The sequence below is a fragment of the Podarcis erhardii genome (genome assembly GCF_964252035.2).
Source record: "Podarcis erhardii genome assembly, chromosome: 13".
In the NCBI taxonomy this organism is placed as follows: Eukaryota; Metazoa; Chordata; class Lepidosauria; order Squamata; family Lacertidae; genus Podarcis; species Podarcis erhardii.
The window spans coordinates 49,314,274-49,336,799 of record NC_138502.1 but is presented as its reverse complement, the minus strand read 5'-3'; the positions used below and the strand labels follow the sequence as shown (position 1 = coordinate 49,336,799).

Here is a 22,526-nt window from a genome sequence, read left to right as displayed (position 1 = left end):
ACTTGAGAATAGGCTGTATTTTAATATTCTGCTGGAAGCCTCCCAGAGTGGCTGGGGAAACCCAGCCAGATGGGCGGGGTATAAATATTATAATTAATTAATCAATTAATTAATTAATATTATTATTTCCAAGTAAATGTGCATAAGACCAAAAGACCATTACTTTCCGCCTCTTTGGGCTGAAGATCTTATCTAGTCACCTGCAGGCATATGCAAAGAAGACAAGTTTTTGTATTTTAAAGAATGGAATCTGTCGCAAGAAAAATAAATTCATCCAAGATCTTAAATTCTTTATGGTAACACTAAGTCAGAAAACACTTCTCTGAAAGCTATTTCCCTGTTACTGCTGTTATAAAAAGCTTTGAGAAATCAGAAGTTTGTCAGTTCTCTGTTTTCTTCAGCTGACGTGCTGTGTTACTTACTTAGGCTGCAATGTTATACCCAGTTACAGTACTTGGGAGCGCTTATACCCGGTATAAAACCATAACAGCTGCCTGCAGGATCAGGCTATAGCAATGGAAAGCTAGACAGGTAGCCAAAACTAAAATGCACAACTATCTGCAGGGTTCCTTGGTCTGATCAAGCCGTGACCGCAACTTCACAGAAAACACTGGGCTTCCGGAAAGAAGCCTTTTCACTTTACAGAAACAAAGTCCTATTAAGGCAGTCATGTATCATCAAAGGTCAAGCTCTGCTAAAAATAATCAATGCATAAAGGATTTATTTTGAGGCCCAGAAGTTCCTTATAACTGCACCAGCAGTAGCCCGAAATGTTATCACCGCTGAAGTGAAAGCATGCGTCGTGTCCCACCAGTCTTCCATATCAGGCACCACTAATTCCTTTACTCAGCAGGAGAGGAGGACTAGTGCTGTGCCAAAAATTTCTTCTCCTCCCCCCCCCCAAGCCATTCTCGATCAATTAACGAGTAAAGAAATTGCATGCAAATATTACCAAAGGGGAGAGAAACATTTGGTAAAATTTGTGTGGGTGTGGTGCAGGAGTGATCTCCCTTACATTCTACAAATAATTTCTCTGCTAGTCTGCATTCTGCAGCCTTGCAAGGTGTCCACACTGTTATGTACTGAAGTTCTCACCCTGGGCCAGCAGGGGGATACTGTAGATAGTTATGCAAATAAGGGATCGAAAGTGACATTCAGTGATTGGATAGTTTTAGAAAATTGCTACAGTTACGTTGTACTGGAGCTCTATATAAGCAGGCTGACTGAGCCCTTCAGTTCAGTTCTGTCCTGGCCTGTGAATAAACAAGAGCTGTTTGAAGAATCGCTGTGTCGTCTGATATGTCCACCCACAACTTAACACACACTTCCTTAAAAAACAACACCCTAATATCCCTAGCTGGGCTTTTCTATACGTGTAAGAAGCTGGAGGGATTAGGCTGCCTACTTTGCACATGATAGCAGTTCACTGTTATTTTTAAAGTCTTATTTAAAAAGTAAAAGTAAAAGGAGGGGCTGTATCTACAAATACACTAATCTCAAGTGCTTGGTAGCCAACTTCCCCACCTTCTATTAGTAGTAGTAGTACACTGCCCTTCAGCAGAAATTCACAGGGCGTTCACAATATAAAAATACAAAATGAAAAGACAAAATACATAATAAAACAAGAATAAAAACAAAACAACTTTCCCCCTCCCACAAACATATTTTAAAGGCCATAGAATGCTCAAGCAATCAAAGGCCTGGTTATATAGAAATGGTTTCTCCTGGTATATAAATATATCTTGCTTTACTGGCCGAGGGAGCCAGCGTTTGTCCGCAGACAGTTTTTCCGGGTCATGGGGCCAGCATGACTAAGCCGCTTCTGGTGAAACCAGAGCAGCGCATGGAAATGCCATTTACCTTCCCGCAGGAGCGGTACCTATTTCTCTACTTGCACTTTGATGTGCTTTCGAACTGCTAGGTTGGCAGGAGCAGGGACCAAGCAATGGGAGCTCACCCCATCACGGGGATTCGAACCTTCTGATCGGCAAGCCCAAGAGGCTCAGTGGTTTAGACCACAGCGCCACCCGCGTCATAAACTGCAAATCAAGCAAACCCGTGGCTGTGATCTGGGAGAAAGAAAAGATCACATGTAGACACAGTCACGAGAGAGGCCCACATAGGCAGCTAGACCCACAGATTGAGAGAGTCAGAAATGTAGGAAGAGAATCACAAACTCTGAGAGGAACCTACAGATACTGCGACTTTCAAAGGCAGACGGAGAGCCACAAAAAAGGGGAAGGAAGACCCATAGATGGTGGGAGACCCAAACCAACAAACAAATGTACTATCATCAGGTGCTGTGGTTCAGTTTACTTAAGTCTGGTAATGAATCATAGTATTGTCGAGTTGGAAGGGACCATGAAAGTCATCTACAGTGGTGCCTCGCAAGACGAAATTAATCCGTTCCGCGAGTCTCTTCGTCTTGCGGTTTTTTCGTCTTGCGAAGCACGGCTATTAGCGGCTTAGCGGCTATTAACGGCTTAGCGGCTTTAAGGAAAAGGAAACAAACTTGCAAGAACTCGCAAGATGTTTTGTCTTGCGAAGCAAGCCCTTAGGGAAATTCGTCTTGCGGAACGACTCAAAAAGTGGAAAACTCTTTCGTCTTGTGCGTTTTTCGTCTTGCGAGGCATTCGTCTTGCGAGGTACCACTGTAGTCCTACGGTGCAGGAATCTTTTGCCCAACGCGGGGCTTGAACCCACAAGCCTGAGATTAAGCGTCTCATGCTTTTCTTTGGGAAATGCTACACTCTCAATTCAAACTTGCAGTAAGATGCACTGCACTCTGCTCCTCATCTCAAAAACCCTGCAGCACAGGCACTGCAATACTTGCCACTGAAGAAGGCATTTGGGGACAAGCAATGCGGAGGACAGGACTTTCCCTGAATTATAATAATAAAATATTTAAATTGCTATTGCACTGGTACCTTGGGTTACAGACGCTTCAGGTTACAGACGCTTCAGGTTAGAGACTCCGCTAACCCAGAAATAGTACCTCGAGTTAAGAACTTTGCTTCAGGATGAGAACAGAAATTGTGCTCCGGCGGCGCGGCAGCAGCAGGAGGCCCCATTAGCTAAAGTGGTGCTTCAGGTGAAGAACAGTTTCAGGTTAAGTACAGACCTCCGGAACGAATTAAGTACTTAACCCGAGGTACCACTGTATAAGTTTCTCTGAAATTTGGCCAGATGATGCCCCTTATTAGGTAGATTCTCTGTGTTTCAAACGGATTGGAATGATCATTTTGATGCTATGATGTGTAGACTATTCAGGCACGATAAGGGTCAACCCCCCCAAATCCAGTCACCTTTAAGTACATAAGATATCCTTGCAACTATATAATTAACCCAAGTATCTCATTAGGCAACTGAAGTTTTTTTTAAAAAAATCTAAGGTTAAAAGTTTGATTCTATGAGATTCTGGGTTTTTTAAAAAGAGGGATTTATTTTTCCATCCTTTATAACACAACCAGCATTTGTTAGGAAGCCACTAAAATGTTTTGTAGCAGGAAATAATCCTGTAAATTGCATGCATTTGTTTATGTTATCCTAATAAAAATGCATATAAGAATGAAAGGAAGCAATTGAGAGGCATCTAAATTATACTGCGGACTACAGACATACCACAGGGGCGGAAATTGTTCTTCTCCTACATAATGGACTACTGAAACCGCAGTGGAGATGACAGATCAATTCTGATTACTCTGCTCATTATTCTGCATGTGGTCTGGCCAGTCTAAAATGCTAGAGCAATTTTCTTTATATTATTTTAGGCATTTAAAAAAATGACGATAAACTGGGTCAGCCCAAGACATTCTATCACCTGAGGTGGAACAGCAAATGACGCCCCCCCCCAAAAAAACCCCTTTCTTCCGTCACCATATGTGATTTTGGCTTCACATGGTGTCCCCAAAACATAATCCCAGCGTAAATTGAAAGCTGACTGTACATTTTATCTTGGAGACCAATGTAAGCAGATGAAAACAGTAGCAGGATTGCAATAACACTTGTAATGTAGCAAGCACTATGGAGATATTGGAGTTATATAAAATGTGGATTGTGTGTCAAGGTCCCCAAGCCAGCCCCTAAATAAATTCACACTTCACATCATAATTTTAAAGGTTTTTGGCATAATTTTGGCCACAACTTTATTAAAATACAAACAATGTGAGTGGTTTCTTAGGCATTGGTTACGACTATCTGTCCCCGCCCAGGGACAGAACTGATATCCGCAAGCCTGCGAAGTCAGTAAGGGAAAACATTATATGGGGAGTAGATGGAGCTGGGTACCAGACAGACCTTCACCTCTCCCCAAATGCTCCCAGGGGCTCTTGCGTGGCCCTATCCCCTTTGATAGGGGTGCGGACAAAAGCATGGTGAGCCCCTGGATTCCTTTAGCGGAATACCCATGGAGGTGCAGGTCAATTCTGTATCCAGGGCAGCTGTCTACCAACTCCACCTGGCACGCTGGCTGAGACCCTACCTGCCCGCGGACTGTCTCGCCAGAGTGGTGCATGCTCTAGTTATCTCCCGCTTGGACTACTGCGCTCTACGTGGAGCTACCTTTGAAGGTGACTCAGAAACTACAACTAATCCAGAATGCGGCAGCCAGACTGGTGACTGGGGGCAGCCGCCGAGACCACATAACACCAGTCTTGAAAGACCTACATTGGCTCCCAGTACGTTTCCGAGCACAATTCAAAGTGCTGGTGTTGACCTTTAAAGCCCTAAACGGCCTCGGCCCAGTATACCTGAAGGAGCGTCTCCATCCGCATCGTTCTGCCCCGACACTGAGGTCCAGCGCCGATGGCCTTCTGGCGGTTCCCTCATTGCGAGAAGCAAAGCTACAGGGAACCAGGCAGAGGGCCTTCTCGGTAGTGGCGCCCGCCCTGTGGAACGCCCTCCCATCAGATGTCAAAGCAATAAATAACTACCTGACATTCAGAAGACATCTTAAGTTTTTAATCTGTGATATTTTAGTGTATTTTTGGTTTCTATGGAAGCTGCCCAGAGTGGCTAGGGAAACCCAGCCAGATGGGCGGGCTACAAATAATAAATTATTATTATTATTATTACCCTTGCAGCAACAGCATTGGAGGGGCCGGCACAGCCAATCCATACCCCTCCACCAACCAATTTTTTTCTACAAAATTTAAAATTCGGCTTTGTAATTCGGAATTTATGTGATGTGATTTAATTTGATTTGATTGGCCAGTTAATAAAAATTATTTATTTATTTTTTTCTAAAACCAATGCCTCACCGCAACCTTACAAGTTGTGACGATTTGCTACAAAGTAGGCAGAAACCAAATGGCCCCAGCCAATCTGCCAAATGGACAAAATTCCTACCAGGCCCCTGCCCCAAGAGCAGATGACCCCATGACAGGCATAGCAAGGTCAAACGCAACAGATTCCCTAAAATTAAGGGAGGGTGGGCGGGTGATCCGATGAGCGCAGTGAAAGGAATATATATCAACCAATATATATATATATATATATATATATATATATATATATATATATGCTTTCGTAGATTTTCACGGGTACAGGAATGCAGGTTTTGGTGTCCTCGGGTGTCTTCCCGTGTAAAAGTTGGGGTGTCTAGGCGACGTTTCGACGAGGTCTCACTCGTCATCTTCAGGCTGGTGCTTTCGGCTTCTTGTTACTGGAACAGAGCAGGATCTCAGTGTTTGAGTTCCTATAAATACTGTAGAGGGGGTGTGGTGTATAGCCTCCAATGTTCTGGGCAGAGAGGAAGTTCCCAGGTTAGTGTGCCTTTTCTTCTTTTGTTCCTTAATTACTTGAGAGATATCTTGAGTGATTTCTTGAGTGATATCCTGAGTACCACTTAGGTGGGTCATTAGGTGTGGATTAGTTGTTAAAGTCTTTGTGTCTTGACCTCTTGAACTTTGTGAAGAGTTTTCCTGAGAAGATGGCTGTACTGTACTTAGTTGTGCTCTGGCTTGGCTTCGTGTATAGGGGCGAGCTGTGGTTTTGTGGCTTGTGTCAGCCAGATCTGTGTAGGGATTGCAGGGGGGTGCAGCATCCGGAGGTGCCACCATGGATTGGCTACTGGATGGTGTCTGTAATTCATCTGTGGAGAGGGTCTGGGTTTGGGTCTGGTGTGGTTGATTGGTGTTGGCGTTCTGTGTGCCTCTGGATCTGGTGTCAGTTTTTGTGGGGAGGGCTAATTTCCAGATGTCTGGCAAGCGGGATGTGTCGTCACGCTTGTTCATGTTGTGAGGGTGTTTCTCTATCTCGATGGCTTCCATGATTATTCTCTTGTGGTGATGTTCCGTGTTAAAGAGCAATTTGGAATCTGCAAAATTAATTTCGTGTCCTGTTTCTTTCATGTGTTGGAAAAGAGAGGAAGTTTTTTCTTCTTTTTTGACGGCATTCTTGTGTTCTGCGATACGTGCATTTATTCGTCTGTTTGTTTGTCCAATGTACGTGGCTGGGCAGACTTTGCAGGGTATTTCATAGATCCCTTGGTTTTCCAACTGGATTTTATCCTTGGGGTTTCTGAGGATATTGGCTATTTTTTGGTTGGTGCAAAAGGCTGTTTTGATATTGTGTTTATGGAGGATTTTGCTAATTTTATCTGTAGTGCCCTTGATATAAGGAAGGAGGGCCATGCCATTGTTTTCTTCTGTGTCTTGGTTTTTGGGGGGTGTTTCCTTTTGGATTAGCTTCGTAATCCTGTTTTGCTGGTATCCATTGGCAATTAAGAAGCAAAACCTACATCCTAATGACCTACTTGTGAGCTTCGATGTTGTATCTCTCTTCACACAAGTGCCCATTAATGAAGCCTTGACAGCTATTCAAAACAAATACAATCCCCCCGAATACATCTTGGACCTGACCAACCACTGCCTAACCAGCACGTACTTCATCCACAATGGACAAAGATACAAACAGATAGAAGGAGCACCTATGGGATCACCCCTCTCACCGGTCATCGCAAACCTGTACATGGAACACTTTGAAACCAATGCTTTAGACAAGTCAGAACACAAACCCAAACTTTGGCTCAGATATGTTGACGACACCTTTGTAATTTGGCCACACGGGAAGGAAAAACTGGATAGCTTCCTCACACATCTCAACAACTTACACCCCAAAATACAATTCACTATGGAAATAGAAGCCAACAACCAACTTCCCTTCCTTGACGTCCTAATCTACAAAAAACCTGATGGCTCCCTAGGACACACTATCTACCGGAAAAAAAACACACACCAACCGCTACTTACATGCACAATCACACCACCACCCTGCACAAATAAACTCCGTAGCCAAGACTCTCATCTCCAGAACCAAACGCCTGGCTGACAAAGACCACTTGACAACTGAGTTACAGAATCTCTCAAACGTGTTAATTGCCAATGGATACCAGCAAAACAGGATTACGAAGCTAATCCAAAAGGAAACACCCCCCAAAAACCAAGACACAGAAGAAAACAATGGCATGGCCCTCCTTCCTTATATCAAGGGCACTACAGATAAAATTAGCAAAATCCTCCATAAACACAATATCAAAACAGCCTTTTGCACCAACCAAAAAATAGCCAATATCCTCAGAAACCCCAAGGATAAAATCCAGTTGGAAAACCAAGGGATCTATGAAATACCCTGCAAAGTCTGCCCAGCCACGTACATTGGACAAACAAACAGACGAATAAATGCACGTATCGCAGAACACAAGAATGCCGTCAAAAAAGAAGAAAAAACTTCCTCTCTTTTCCAACACATGAAAGAAACAGGACACGAAATTAATTTTGCAGATTCCAAATTGCTCTTTAACACGGAACATCACCACAAGAGAATAATCATGGAAGCCATCGAGATAGAGAAACACCCTCACAACATGAACAAGCGTGACGACACATCCCGCTTGCCAGACATCTGGAAATTAGCCCTCCCCACAAAAACTGACACCAGATCCAGAGGCACACAGAACGCCAACACCAATCAACCACACCAGACCCAAACCCAGACCCTCTCCACAGATGAATTACAGACACCATCCAGTAGCCAATCCATGGTGGCACCTCCGGATGCTGCACCCCCCTGCAATCCCTACACAGATCTGGCTGACACAAGCCACAAAACCACAGCTCGCCCCTATACACGAAGCCAAGCCAGAGCACAACTAAGTACAGTACAGCCATCTTCTCAGGAAAACTCTTCACAAAGTTCAAGAGGTCAAGACACAAAGACTTTAACAACTAATCCACACCTAATGACCCACCTAAGTGGTACTCAGGATATCACTCAAGAAATCACTCAAGATATCTCTCAAGTAATTAAGGAACAAAAGAAGAAAAGGCACACTAACCTGGGAACTTCCTCTCTGCCCAGAACATTGGAGGCTATACACCACACCCCCTCTACAGTATTTATAGGAACTCAAACACTGAGATCCTGCTCTGTTCCAGTAACAAGAAGCCGAAAGCACCAGCCTGAAGATGACGAGTGAGACCTCGTCGAAACGTCGCCTAGACACCCCAACTTTTACACGGGAAGACACCCGAGGACACCAAAACGTGCATATATATATATATATATATATATATATATATATATATATGTCAATCAATATTAGCAACATCACACTCTCCCCAGCAACTCCAGGAGTCCAATCACACAGTGGGCCAACCAAACCAACTTGCCCAGCAACAGGGGGTGTCTGGTTAACCCCATCGCAACCCACGCTCTCCAAAAGGACCCACAGAGGGGAAGTTGGGAAATCCAGAGATTTGAGGAAATCTTTTAACTGTTGAAGTTTGTGATTGTATTGCTGTAACTTTATATTTGTAAAATAAAAAAAAATATATTTTTTAAAAAAGAAAGCTGACCATGCTTCAGGAAGTAGGGCACCAGATTGAGGAATAGATTGTGTCTGCCCACTCCTATCACAAGACTTAAGCTGTTCTGCATCTGTGCCCTTCAGATGTCCTTGTTTTGGATGCAACATTTTCATAGACCTTGTGCGCATTTAAACCCCCATGTATTTGTTTTTTTAAAATTCCTATCCTGCCTTCCTCCCAAAGGATTCCAAACCTCACTATCAACACATCGTAATACACATCGTTTGGGCCTCTGCGCATTGGACTTTATGCACATAGGCCTTAAAGAATATACAGGTGAAACTCGAAAAATTAGAATATCGTCTGGTCAGGTCAGCAGCCTTCCCCAGGATTGTGCTTCCTACTGAACCAGACTGAGAGACCATTTAAAGGCTCAGGAACCCATTGGAGGTGTTATGGATTGAATAGTTGCATGTCGAGGTCCCCAGGTCCACCCCAATAACTCACACTTCACACAGAAATTTTTGTTTAAGATTTTTGGCATAATTTTGGCCACAACTTTATTAAAATACAAATTTGTGAGTGGTTGCGTAGGCATTGGTTGCGACTATCTGCCCCCACCATGGGGGACAGACTGACATTCCACACAATGCAAAAGTCAGAATGGGGGAATACACTTGGGGGTTACGCGGAGCAGGGAACCTGCCCTCACCCCAAATGCAACCAGGAGCTCATTGCTATGGCCCGAGCCCCCTTGACAGAGTGGACAAGCAACAGTTAGCTCCCAATTCCTTTAACGGAATCCCTTGCAGCAGCAGCATTAGAGGGGCAGGCACAGCCAATCCATGCCCCTCAACCAACCAAACCATAAACCAATGCCTAACCACGAACCTTACAAGTTGTGACGATTTGCTAAGCAGTAGGCAAAAACCAAATGGCCCCAGCCAATCAGCCAGATGGACAAAATTCCTACCGGGCCCCCACCCCAAGAGCAGACGACCCCATGACAGGCATAGCAAGGTCAAAGCAAACAACCCTATTCTAGGGAGGGGGGACGGGCAATCCAATGCACGGGCGAAAAGAGGAAGCTCTACGCCTCATGCAAGGAGTTTTAGCATTTCTGGCTGTCAATCAATAAATGGCAACATTAACTTCTTCCCAACAACAAGGGAACCCCCAATCGCATCAGTGGCCAATGATCAATTAGCCCGCCCCCAACTTTGGAGTGTCCTGGCAGCCCCCACAGCAACACGTGCTCTCCATGAAAGAGAACGCGCTCTACTGCACCGTTTCACAATATTCTAATTTTCTGAGATTATTAATTTGGGGTTTTCATCAGCTGTACGCCATAATCATCACAATTGTAACAAATAAAGGCTTAACATATCTCGCTTTGCATACCATGAGTCTATCTCATATATTAGTTTCACCTTTTAAGTTGAATTACTGAAATAAATGAACTTTTCCACGATATTCTAATTTTTCGAGTTTCACCTGTACAATGTACAGGTATGCATTAGAAGTTTTGATACAGATTGCTCTTCTTCCCAGGCTGAGGGGGTAAATGGTGAAAACAGGTTATTTATTGGAACTAAGTGACTTTTGCAGCTGTTGTTAAAGTTGCAAAACAACGAAGCACTGGATGGAGCGATGGAGAAATTTCTGGAACAGCAGTGGGATATCAGTTCCGCCCAAGGCATGGCGGATAACAGCAACAACCAGGGGAAAGGAAGACATGACGTCTTACAAGGACAGGAAGAAACACCGCGGACAGAATAATTGCCGCACACACAGAAAGAACAAGGATATACCGTATTTTTCCCTGTATAAGATGCCCCTTATTTTGGGGGGGACTCAGATTTAAGAAAATGGGGGGAGGATTGCACAGGATGGTTGAGCGTTTTTTGGGGGGTTGCCGAAAAATGCTCACCCACAATACCCCTTGACACAGCAACCAATAACATGCCCAACAGCTGCTGACAGCAGCGGCAGCAACAAATCAAATGCCCACCCTATGCACTATCCATGTATAAGACGGCCCCACTTTTTAGCATCATTTTTAAAGAAAAAAATCCTAGCCTTATACATGGAGAAGTACGGTAGTTTTTGAGTTCCTCACTTGCAGTTTTGTAAATCATTTAATGTGTCAACACAAAGAGAAGTTATTAGTATTGCAGTTGTTGTATAAGGGATTATTATTATGACCAGAATGTAAAGGGAATCAATAAGATTTTGGAATGCAGAAATAAAGCAAATAATCAAACTATCAATTCTAGCACACTTCCCAATTCTTGATGTTAGTTGGCTTTTTTGTTATTATTCTACTCTTAAAGTAGAATTTTTGTTCTGTGACCTGCCCTGAGACCTCTGGGTATAGGGCAGTATATAAATTTAAAAAATAAAAATAATAAAAATTGCAATATGTAATTTGTGTGTGTGTGGGTGTATGGATGGATGGATTTGTTTTACTTTTTAATCAACTCTTCAGTCTCTAAGGAAATTACAGTACAGAAAAACAAAGCAGCAGCTAGCAGTTACAAGTTATCAGTCTCTGCAGCTGCAGCAGCTGCTGTGATTCTCCAGGCGGACACCATGGTCTCTAGAGACAGACGGATGCCAACAACATAAAAAAGAGAGATTAAATGGAGGTCTGGTCCATAGCCATCTGAACCCTAAAACACAGACTTCTATGGCATACAATCATACTTTAGACTTCAACAATACAGCTCCTGAACAAAGCAAATGAAATATGGTAAAACTTACTAGAAATGTAACACCACCATTCCTTTTCCTTTACTTTAAAAACAGTCCTTTGAGTAAACTGAAAGCCTGTTGGAAATTAGGTCCTCTAAAGATAATATTTGATATCCTGCTACATCCAAGCAAACATCTTGAATGTATTTCTGCAATGCTTATAATTCAGGCTGGCTTATAAATTTTATCACTAAACAAGAGGATTTTGAAGATGGGGATGCAATTTTTGCAAGGCTTCAACGTCCTGTTGTCCTTCCCTCTTTCTGCATATTGGGCCCTACAGGGAGAGCTTCAGGAGTACTTACAGTACCCACTAGAAAAAAAGGGGGGGAGAGAGGTGAAATCTCAAGGGTACAAAGAATCAATATTTTATTTGCCCAATGTATTCCAACATATGCTTCTTCACCACCACCCACCACCCTGTATCTTGAAATTTGTGCCTTTTCCTCCTTTGGTTTCCATACTCAATTTGTAGCTACAAAACCGATACCCAGAAGTGGTGGATTCAAAATAGAAACAATAAATGTGTGTTTACAAGACTTCTTTAAAGGTAAAGGGACCCCTGACCATTAGGTCCAGTAGCGACCGACTCAGGGGTTGTGGCGCTCATCTCACTTTACTGGCCGAGGAAGCCGGCGTACAGCTTCCAGATCATGTGGCCAGCATGACTAAGCCGCTTCTGGTGAACCAGATCAGTGCACGGAAACGTCGTTTACCTTCTTGCCGGAGCAGACCTATTTATCTACTTGCACTTTGACTAAAAATAAAGAAATTTGCTGAGAGTAATAGCAAAAATAAATAAGGCGGAAGTTCTCCCATGAGCAGGAAAACATCCAAATAAACTATGTAAACAACACAACCAAGCCTTGTTTGAAAACAGAAATGGCTGTATTGAGGCATATAAAAAGGGTTTAAAATCATGGGTTGTGATTTTAAGGTTGTGTGATATGAAACACAATACTTGAAAAGTGAGAAGAATGAAGTAAATGATCAGGGAAAATTCAAACAGAAATCTGTTAGATGAATTTCCAACCCACCATATGGCTTTACAGAATACTCAGGGTGGCTTACAAAAAGCCGTAAGAAAATAGTTAAAACTTGGTCACCTTGAACAATACTTTAAAGAAGAGACATTCAGATAAAGCTTACAATAGCCTTGAAAATTCACGAACGCCAACACACTAGGGTAGGAATCCATATAACAACAAGCAGAAACATTTTGAGGTCCTCAAAAATGATATAAAACTCTAGAGCCAAAGAGGCCATCACTCCCTCCCCCATTCATCGTAAAACAGTGGTGGTTGTAAAAGAATTTTGCTGGGTTTGTGTTTGGACCAAGGAACCAGGAAGATGGGGCCTGACTAATTTCCCTCTTATGTCAGATTCAAATCTGTGCTTCCTGTATGAGAGGTCCGCCTTGGCTTTCTTAAACTGTCAGGCTTTTAGTCATATATGCTGACTCAGAGAATGCACGGCAAAGACTTCAAAGTGCAACCTAAAGTCCGAGACTGGTTACATTATTACCAGATTAATGAGACCTTTAAGCAGGACAGGAAACTAGGATTCCAGAAGGAGAGGTCAAAGTTAGAAACAGAATTGCTAGAACCCAATACTAAGAATTTGTCTAGAATGTATAATTTGCTGCTAAAATGGAACACACAGGATGAAACGGTTAAATCAGCCATGATTAAGTGGGCACAAGATATTGGTCATGATATTATGTTTGCTGACTGGGAGCAGTTATGGACCACAGGTATTAAATTCACGGCATGTAGTGCCTTAAAAGAGAATATAATGAAAATGATCTATAGGTGGTACATGACCCCAGTCAAGCTTGCAAAGATATATCACTTGCCCAATAACAATTGTTGGAAGTGTAATGAATGTGAAGGAACTTTTTATCATCTTTGGTGGACCTGCCCGAAGATTAAGGCCTACTGGGAAATGATCTATAATGAAATTAAGAAAATCCTTAAGTGGACATTTGTAAAGAAACCGGAGGCTTTTCTCTTGGGCATGGTAGGCCAAATGGTTCCAAAGAAAGATAGAACATTTTTTATGTACGCAACAACAGCAGCAAGAATTCTTTTGGCAAAGTATTGGAAGACTAAAGAACTACCTACTCTGGAAGAATGGCAGACCAAGGTGACTGAATTTATGGGACTGGCAGAGATGACCGGCAGAATCCGTGACCAGAAGAGAGAGACAGTGGAAGAAGACTGGAAAAAATTCAAAATTTATCTTAAAAATTGTTGTAAAATTTCGGAATGTTAAGATGTCAAGGGATTGGATATAAAGAATTACAGCTGTAAAAATTGAAATTTAAAATTTTTTAGAGAGAATTAAATATAAAAAGGGATGAAGGATTGCTAAAAAAATTTAAAACAAGAATGCAGTGAAGGGGAGGTTTGGGGAAGTCGTGTTATGTTTGTTTGTTTTTTGTTTATGTTGTAAAATTAATAAAAATTATTAAAAAAAAAAAAAAGACTTCAAAGTGCAGCATCTCCCGTACTTCGCACCACATGTTATAAGATATTAGATTTTAAGGAATTGTATCTAAAAGATTTTAGCTCTGTAACTGTGTTATTAGCAGCTGAGAAAAGATCTTGTGTTTGTGGTTTTCCATCTGGTTTTTGTAGCACAATGTTACTGAAGGAAGGCTCCTGTCTGCTTAAGTTGATCTGTTCAGGGTGTCTCTGAACTTCACCATGTGAAGCATATAGTGAGAGGAGGATGACCCATAGTAAATACAGAACATGGTTTTAAATTCCACATCAGACTACATTTAAATATTTGTTTGAGTACAGACTGCAAATGTGATTGTCAATTCAGGCACAACGTTGAACCATGCTTACCGTATTTTTCGCTCTATAAGACGCACCAGACCACAAGACGCACCTAGTTTTTGGAGGAGGAAAACGAGAAAAAAAATATTCTGAATCTCAGAAGCCAGAACAGCAAGAGGGATCGCTGTGCAGTGAAAGCAGCAATCTCTCTTACAGTTCTGGCTTCTGGGATAGCTGTGCAGCCTGCATTCGCTCCATAAGACGCACACACATTTCCCCTTACTTTTTAGGAGGGAAAAAGTGAGTCTTACAGAGCAAAAAATACGGTAAGCTCCCTCAGCCACAGTTTGGCATTGGGGCTGAATGCGTAGCTGGTGAATATTGAAAGGACAGAGGTCACCATCTGACTAGCCATTTTCCGAAGAAAGATAAAAGAGATGTACAATTATACGGGGAAAGGTATGGCAAATTGCAGGGTCTGGCAGTGTGGTTTTCTTGCACTGTGCTAAGGATTACTCAACATTTTTTTGCTGCCGCTCTGAAGCCAAGAAATTGTCTGTAGAATTGATTGACTTTTCCTCTGTAACACAAGGCTGATTTATTGTACCACTCATACAGGAAGGAATTAAGCGGTGTGCCCACTCAGCACAGAAGCTGGATCACATAAATCTTGATTGCACACTAAATAAAGCTGTTTCTCCACCTGTTTCCAAGGTTCTACCTGTTTAGCAGAGCACTAAAAGCTGTGGAGAAACAGCCTCTTCTGGGCCCCTATTTTCCCCATCTGTCATTCTCATTGACTCCACACAGTATCACAAATGGGAAGTGGCTAATTTAGCTGACTGGAAGGCTCTAAATTCAGGTAGGTAGCCGTTAGTCTGATGCAGTCAAAATATATATATAAAAATAAACAAATTGTCTAGAAGGACCTTAGAGACCAATTAAGTTTGTTCTTGGTATAAGCTTTCGTGTGCATGCTCACTTCTTCAGTGAGAGAATGTTATATGCAATACATCAAAGGTTTCAAAAGAATACAGTCTGATGTTTTTGTTACTTTCAGCAGAGTAAAATGTGAAAGAACCTAATTTCTTGTTTGCAGATTGGTTGGTTGAAGTCACGGTAAGTAGACCATGAATGACACCATTTAAATACTTCTTACCAAACAAAAACAAACAAATAAAACCAGTTTTGTGAGCCTTCATAATATTTTGGGGGTTGCCTGCCTTGCCTTTTCCCACCCAGTTGCTGACTCTGAAGTTTAAAGCAAAAAAGAGAAGAGTTCAGCTTAGTCTTGTAATTCAGGATAATACTTTATGCATCTGATGAAGTGAGCTATATTGTTCATGGAAGCTTCCACCATATTAAGTGCATTAGTCTTAAAATAAGGTGCATTACATACCTTTTGCTGCGATGGATGAACATGGCGACTTCTCTGGATTTATTTATTTATTTTTAATTACCTTATTATATTCTGTTCTTACATCAAGCTCTCAGTTGTCTCCTCTCAAAAGGCTAATTAATTCCAACCCTCTTTAGGTCAACAATGATAACAAGGTTATTACAATAATCCTGCCAATGTTCTTATCTCTTTACAGTTTATTTAGAAATATTCAATAAACCATTTCCATTCTTTTATAAAAAGTTTGTTGTCTTGATTTCTTATTTTCCCGGTTAAGTTTTGCCATTTCTGCATATTCCAAAAGTTTTTGTATCCATTCTTCTTTTGCTGGGACTGCTTCTTCTTCTTCTTCCCATTAGTAACTTCTGTGTTATTTCTTTTGCACATCTATGGAAATATGTCCCTTTTTCTAAAAGGGGGTGGTGTTATAGGTTTGGGGGGCCCCCTCTAAACCCCAGAAAATAATAACAGGATTTTGATCATTTGGGTACGAAGGGAAAATACAAGCTGCAGAGGAATTCCTGGGCTGGCCTGTGCAAAGAGAGTGGCTGGGAGAGATGCCTTTGACATTGTACTGCAGTGGGCAGCAAGAAAACCCTCTTGAGATGACTACGCTGTGTAAAATCTGGACTCCCTCCATTGAAACTCAGGTGTAAATATGTGAATAAATCAGGGTGTATAACAATCAATGATTTTTTAAAAAATCAGATTTTTTTTAAAAAAATTAATTGAATTTTTTATATATATCCGATTATTATTTTTTTAAATCAGATTTTTAAAATAAAATGCTTTTGGAGGAAAAACATTTCTAAAGATAGTTTTCTATTTAAGTTACATTATGGTGCTTTTGAATTATGGCGCTGGAGGAGACTCTTGAGAGTCCCTTGGACTGCAAGAAGATCAAACCTCTCCATTCTTAAGGAAATCAGCCCTGAGTGCTCACTGGAAGGTCAGATCCTGAAGCTGAGGCTCCAAGACTTTGGCCACCTCATGAGAAGAGAAGACTCCCTGGAAAAGACCCTGATGTTGGGAAAGATGGAGGGCACAAGGAGAAGGGGACAACAGAGGACGAGATGGTTGGACAGTGTTCTCGAAGCTACCAACATGAGTTTGACCAAACTGCGGGAGGCAGTGGAAGACAGAAGTGCCTGGCGTGCTCTGGTCCAGGGGGTCACAAAGAGTCGGACACGACTAAACGACTCAACAACAACAACAACATAGTCCAAAGGCTAAGGAAATAAGGATTTGTTTTAAGTTTTTCATGTGTGCTAAAACTCAGTCTAAGGGTTGTTGTTGTTTTTTAAACCGTTTAACCACATCAGTTAACAAACATGGATACATATGCTATAATGTTATTGCTTTAGTTAAATAAATTGTTTAGATTGTTATCAAGGAAATGATTATTTTTCTCCTTCCAATAAAGTACAGAAGAAAAGTTGTCCAAACATAGTTAACTTATTAAACCTCACAATAATTTCATAATGTGTTTCTAATAGTATAACCAAATCAGTAAATTTTGATATAACTGTAAAAACTACTCTGAAAAATGAAACCTTCATCTGGTTGTAAATATTAAGATTATACCAACAAGAATGAGTCTTTCTGTAAAAAAAAAGGGGGGGGAGAGATTTAAATCAAGTCTTACTGGCTAGGGATTTAAATCATGACGGTCAAGGCCATATCTATTCTAATTTGCAATCAGAAAATTAGAAGATAAAATACAGAAGCTATTAAACTCCAGCCTCATTTTCAATGAACAGAGATTAATATTCTGATAAAACAACAAGCTGTGAGCAACAACCACAACCACAAAAGGATCCCTCTGTGGGCTTTCCTCCTCCCTGAGATATAGGCCCAGTTCACACGGTGCAAATAACTACAGTTAAATACAACTGATGGTTTAATGTGAACAGTCAGTGTGCTAAACACGCTGCTAAAGAGTTCTCATTCCATTCCTCTTGTGCTGCTAGCAAACATGCTGGAGTCTGGCTTGTTGTTGTGATGTTGGAACCCAAGCTCAAGGTTTGTTTCCCCCACACAAACCACAAGCATTAAACCAAGAACAAACCTTGGTTACAGCTTATGGTTTGTCTGAAGAGAAAGAAACCACGAGTGCGGGTTCAGATGCCATGGCAAACCAAACTCTGGCATGTTTGCGTATCGAGGTCCCCAGGGCCACCCCAATAACTCACACATCACACCAATATTTTTGTTTAAGGTTTTTGGCATAATTTTGGCCACAACTTTATTAAAATACAAAAATGTGAGTGCTTGCTTAGGCATTGGTTGCGACTATCTGCCCCCCCCCCATGGGAGACAGACTGACATTCCGCACGCCTGCGAAAGTCAGAACAGGGGAAAACACTTGGGGGTAGCGACGGAGCAGGGAACCTGCCCTCAGCCCTCCCCAAATGCAACCAGGGGTTCTTGCATGGCCCTAGCCCCTTGACAGGGTTGGACAAAAGCAAATAGTGAGCCCCTGTATTCCTTTAACGGAATCCCTTGCAGCAGCAGCATTAGAGGGGCAGGCACAGCCAATCCATGCCCCTCAACCAACCAAACCATAAACCAATACCTAACCGCGAACCTTACAAGTTGTGACGATTTGCTACGCAGTAGGCAAAAACCAAATGGCCCCAGCCAATCAGCCAGATGGACAAAATTCCTACCGGGCCCCTGCCCCAAGAGCAGACGACCCCATGACAGGCATAGCAAGGTCAAAGCGAACAACCCTAAATATAGGGGGGGGGGCAATCTGATGCACAGGCGAAAAGAGGAAGCCCTGGCCTCGTGCAAGGAGTTTTAGCATTTCTGGCTGTCAATCAACAAATGGCAACATTAACTTCTTCCCAACGACAAGGGAAGCCCAATTGCATCAGTGGCCAACGGTCAATTAGCCCGCCCCACAACTTTGGAGTGTCCTGGCGGCCCCCACCGCAGCACGTGCTCTCCATGAAGGAGAACACGCTTTCCCAGCAGCCAGCAGAAGTGGAGCAAGAACTTTTCAGTAGCATGAGCCCTGCTTGTTCACATCAAACCATGGTTTGTTTTTAACTATGGTTTAACGTCACATGTGAAGTGGTGCCATCTTGCTGTGTGCTTATCTGCCCTGGTCAAAGACAGCCAATAAGAGAGAAAAACACAATGTAATGAAACCATGTGATAAATTTTACTATAGGTTTTGTAGTCCAGTGGTTTAGGGCTGCCCAGTGGTTAACATAACCCTGTTATTCTGCCTAAAGGGATTTTGCGTGTCGAGGTCCCCAAGCCACCCCCTAAATAAATCACAATTCACACAGCATTTTTGTTTAAGGTTTTTGGCATAATTTTGGCCACAACTTTATTAAAATACATAAATGTGAGTGGTTGCTTAGGCATCGGTTCCAACTATCTGTCCCCGTCCAGGGACAGAACTGATTTCCGGATTCCAGTGAAAGCCAGTGAGGGAAAACAATATTGGGGAAAAAATGGAGCTGAGCCCCAGGCCCTCACCTCTCCCCACATGCTCCCAGGGGCTTGCATGGCCCAAGCCCCACGCCAGGGATTCAGATGAAAGCATGGCGAGCCCCTGGATTCCTTTAACGGAATTCCCTTGCAGCAGCAGCATTGGAGGGCAGGCACTGCCAACCCTTATCCACCAACCAAATTTTAACCAATGCCTAACCATAACCTTACAAGTTGTGATGATTTGCTACGCTACTCAGTAGGCAAAAACCAAATGGCACCGGCCAATCTGCCAAATGGACAAAATTCCTACCAGGCCCCTGCCCCCCAAAGCAGGCAACCCCATGACAGGCATAGCAAGGTCAAATGCAACAGCCCTAAATTAGGGAGGGTGGGCGGGCGATCCGATGCACGCAGCGAAAGAGACTGAAAAAAGCTGTGTGCCAAGTATATATAACCTTCGGGCCAACCCTCTAAATGGTAACATCAAAATCTCCCAAATTGGCCCAAACACAGTCATGACCATCCAAATGGTTCCGCCCAGTAACCAAGAGGGGGTGTCCTGTTAGACCCCACCACAACACGTGCTCTCCATGAAGGAGAATATGCTTTGTGGGATATTTCCCACAGGAAAGATGTTATCTCCCTGCTTTCTATATACACATGATGGAGACTTGTCACTCTGTGTCTCCAGTTCCATTCAGCATTTGATGTGTCCTGCTGGTTAACTATCAGTACCTTTTTTTTATTTTTATTTGTTTTGCAAAAGCAACCCCCTCTCAGTGTGGTGGTAAAATTAAGGCACTCTCAGAAATGACACACATAATTAAGGAGGATAGAGACAAGTATACAGGGCAGCTGTTTGTCTCTGGAGCGTGTGGTACACCAAAAGAACCACAGTTACTCATTTGAAGGCATGGGGACTTTGAAAAAGAAAACAGAATGAATCCTTTGACAAATACCAAACGAGAACAATGTTTTGATAGTCACCAGATTGCTTATTGCAATATATGCTTCCTGAAATTGACACTGCAAATTGGCGGTATGGTTAAAAAACTCATAAATTATGGGAGTGCTGGTGAAAGCATAAAATCAGGGTGAAAAGGCCCGCCTTCAAAAAAAGGAAAAAAAGGGGGGGTTACCTTATGCATCTCTCTCCCTCTCCCTTCTTGCAGGGTAATTGCTGGACTTTACATTTTCAAAAATAGAGAATCAGACATTGTGTGTTTCTACATGCCAACATTTGTACCATGGTTAAAGCAAACTTCAGAGTAGTAGTCAAAGCCGGTTCTTCAGTCCAAGCTGATTAAGGTCACTGCTACTATCTGAGAATACAGTAGCACTACAGGAGCAAGGGAAGAATCCTTTGGAGGAGTTTGTAAGTTTTTCTATACTTTTAACTCCTTTGCAAACCGTTTTGAAAACACGTATGGGGTATATGAATATCATAAATAAAACCATGAGCTGTTTTATCGTGTGTCTTTTTTCCATTTAGGTATCTGCTTACTGCTCTTCAAAAAGTAAAGACCACAAACTGGTTTCTAAAGATCCTATAACACGGGGGTGGCCAACTCCCAAGAGACTGTGATCTACTCACAGAGCTAAAAACTGGCAGTGATCTACCCCATTTGGGGGGGAGGGTTCCAGTCCAAGTTGTTCAGCTTTTTTTGGAGAGGAGGAAAGCCCCGGTTTTGGGGGTTGGGGGCCAGAGATCTATATCACGGTCTACCTGTTCAATGCACCTGCAACAGTACAATATAAGCAACTGAGGTAAAAATCATAAACACAAATAAAAGTGTCCTGAAATATCGCACACATAATAAAATAATGTACACATAATAAGAATGTACAAAACCAGGCAACAATTAAAGATCAGAGTGGCTAACTATCACAGCTAACAATCAGAGGCCTGGGAGAAGGGAAATGTCTTGAATTGACAGTAGAAGCTCATTCATGAAGTCGCTGTCTGGGCCATGATTGAAAGGGAGTTTCCTGACTCCAGCCCCCCCAAAACACCCCCATTTGTCGTTATATATAAATATAATTCAGGATTGCACTTTATGCTAAGGTTACCAGATTTTTTTCAATGAATCCGCGGACACTTCCTGCTAAATAGATGGATTTTGTCAGAGGACTGATTTGTAAATCTGGGGACTGTCCGCGGGAAACGGGGGCGTCTGGTAACCTTACAGTGGTACCTGTGGATGTGAATGGGATCCGTTCCGGATCATGTGATCACGTAACATGTGACTGTGTGTCTGCGCGTGCGCGGGTCGTGTTTTGCCGCTTCCGCGCATGAGCGTGACGTCATTTTGAGCTACAGATAGGTAGCCGTGTTGGTCTGCCATAGTCAAAACAAAACAAATTCCTTCCAGTAGCACCTTAAAGACCAACTAAGTCAGTTCTTGGTATGAGCTTTCGTGTGCATGCATATATAAGCTCATACCAAGAACTGACTTAGTTGGTCTTTAAGGTGCTACTGGAAGGAATTTGTTTTGTTTTGACTATGGCAGACCAACACGGCTACCTATCTGTAACTGGAACTATGGAAGGCACCACATTGAGCCGCATGAAATGGAAGTCTATCAACCTCACCAAGAAACTTGCACAGGTACAGACTGATATCTTCTTTCTTACTAAATGCAAGAACCTGGACATTATACCCAAGGGTCTTAGAATTAAGAACCCTCTACAATCCACGTATCCCACGGAATATGCAAGAAAACTATGCAACACTTTCTCTAAGAAGCTGCTCAAACATCTGATCAGCGTTCTCTACTCTAAACAGAAGCTAATAAAGGAGGAACTCCTTGTATTGGACAACAGGTATCTGAAGAAGTGTGCATGCACACGAAAGCTCATACCAAGAACTGACTTAGTTGGTCTTTAAGGTGCTACTGGAAGGAATTTGTTTTGTCATTTTGAGCGTTTGCGCATACGCGAGCGGCAAAACCCAGAGGTTACATGCTCCATTACTTCCAGGTCACTGTGGAGCGCAACCCCAAAATATTCATCCCGAAGCTACTTCAACCGGAGGTAAGACTATACTTTATGCATCTGATGTAAGTGGACTGTAATCTGCAAATGCTTATGCCATCATGAATTTGTTTGTCTTTAAGGTGCCGCAACGGACTAACAGAGCCATCCCTCTGGAAAAAGATATTAAGGGCCATTTCAGAAGGAGGAGAATGGAAACAAAGCTTTCCAAGGCTGATCCAGCTGGCCCACTGTCCACTGAACTGAAAATTACAGATCAGCCTAAAACAACATGGGCAAAAATAGAGCAATCAGGGTCCTTGTTCTTCGTTTTTGTTTTTTTAAATTGAGAAACATGGC

At 42.4% G+C, this 22,526-nt stretch overlaps 1 protein-coding gene across 12 annotated transcripts in view; it reads right to left on the bottom strand.

Moving 5' to 3' along the window:
- FHOD3 (formin homology 2 domain containing 3) overlaps positions 1-22,526 on the bottom strand; it is a 366,192-nt gene that overhangs the window by 234,946 nt on the left and 108,720 nt on the right. The gene's annotated exons all lie outside the window — the stretch shown is intronic.